Source organism: Cebus imitator, unplaced genomic scaffold (assembly GCF_001604975.1).
Source record: "Cebus imitator isolate Cc_AM_T3 unplaced genomic scaffold, Cebus_imitator-1.0 Scaffold722, whole genome shotgun sequence".
Taxonomy (NCBI): domain Eukaryota; kingdom Metazoa; phylum Chordata; class Mammalia; order Primates; family Cebidae; genus Cebus; species Cebus imitator.
Window position 1 is genome coordinate 585,296 of NW_016108037.1, and position 2,156 is coordinate 587,451.

Genomic DNA, 2,156 nt, shown 5'->3' on the forward strand with positions numbered 1-2,156 from the left:
TGCGACAGAGCTTTGCTCTATCACCCAGGTTGGCTGGAGTGCTCACTGCAACCTCCACCTCCCGGGTTTAAGCAATTCTCCTGCCTCAGCCTCCCAAGTAGCTGAGACTACAGGCACCCGCCACCACACCTGGCTAATTTTTGGATTTTTTCTTTTTCAGTAGAGACAGGATTTCAGCATGTTGGCTAGGCTGGTCTTGAACTCCTGACCTCAGGCGATCCGCCCACCTCAGCCTCCCAAAGTGCTGGGATTACAGGTGAGGAGGGGGGCCACCGCTCCTGGCCAACTAGAAATAATTAAGCTTAATGAAGAAGTCATGTCAAAAGCTGAGATGGGCCAAAAGCTAAGCCTCTGTCACAAACAGTCAAGTTGTAAATGCAAAGAAACAATTCCTGCTGGGCATGGTGGCTCGCACCTGCAGCCCCAGCACTGTGGGAAGCTGAGGCAGGAAGGTCACTTGAGTTCAGGAGTTTGAAACCAACCTGGGCACCATAGTGAGATCCTGTCTCTACAAAAAATTTAAAAATTAGCCAAGAGTGGTGGCTTGCATCTATAAAACTAGCTACTTGGGAGGCTGAGGTGGAAAGATGGCTTGGGCTCGGAGGTGAAGGTTGCAGTGAGCTGCACTCCAACCTGGGTGACAGAACCAGACCCCATCTCAACAACAGCACAACTATTGAAGGAAATTTAAAGTGTTACTCCTGAGAACAGATAGGCCAGGTGTGGTGGCTCACGCTTGTAATCCCAGCACTTTGGGAGGCCCAGACAGGCTGATCACCTGAGGTCAGGAGTTGGAGATAGTCTGGCCTGCAATGTGAAACTCCGTCTCTACTAAAAATACAAAAATTAGCTGGGTGTGGTGGTGGGTGCCTGTAATCCCAGCTACTGGGGAGGCTGAGGCAGGAGAACTGCTTGAACCTGGGAGGCAGAGGCTGCAGTGAGCCGAGATTGTGCCACTGCACTCCAGCCTGGGCGGCAGAGCAAGGCTCCATCTCTTTCCCCCCACCCCACTTCTGCCCTCGGAAAAAAATATAAAATAAATAGTAAGAAAGCAAAACAGCCGAACTGCCGACATGGAGAAAATTACAGTAGTCTGAATAGAAGATCAAACCAGCTACAACATTCCCTTAATCCACAGCCAATCCAGAGCAAGACTAACTCTCTTCCATTCTGTAAACGCCGAGAGAAGTGAGGAAGCTGCGGGAAAAGTCTGAAGCTCGCAGAGGTCGATTCACGAGGTTGAAGGAAGCAGCTGTCTCTATGACATAAGTGCAACCTGAAGCAGCACGTGCTGATGTAGAAACCACACCACTTATCAAGAAGATCCTAAATGAAGGTGGCTCCACTAAACGGATTTGCAACGGAGATGAAACAGCCTGCTATTGGAAGAAGACGCCATCTAGAACTTTCCTTGCTAGACTGTGGGCAGCGCCTGGCTTCAAAGGACAGGCTGACTTTATGAGGCACTAACGCCGTTGGTGACTACGTTGAAGCCAATGCTCACTTACCATTCTGAGAATCCTAGAGCCCTTAAAAACGACGCTCAACTACTCTGCCCGTTCTCTAGAAATCCAACAACAAAGCCTAGAAGACAGCGCAGCACATCTGTTTACAGCATGGTTTACTGAATATTTAATTTTACTTTATTTCACTTTTGAGATGGAGTCTTGCTCTGTCCCCCAGGCTGCAGTATAGTGGCACGATCTCGGCTCACTGCAACCTCTACCTCCCGGGTGAAGCGATTCTCCTTCACTGGAGAATGTAGCTGGAATTACAGGTGCCCGCCACCACACCCGGCTAATTTTTGTATTTTTAGTAGAGACGGGGTTTCCCCGTGTTGGTCAGGCTGGTTTAAACTCCTGACCTCAGGCGATCTGCCCACCTTGGCCTCTCAACGTGCTGGTATTACAGGTGTGAGACACCATGCCCAAATATTTTAAGCCCAATGTTGAGACTAAATGCTGAGAAAAAAAGATTCCATTAAAAATATTACTGTTCTTACACTTTACAAAAGAAGACATACGTGAGGCCAACAAACATGAAAAAATGCTCATCATCACTGGTCATCAGAGAAATGCAAATCAAAACTACATTGAGATACCATCTCACGCCAGTTCGAATGGCGATCATTAATAAATCTGGAGACAACAGACGCT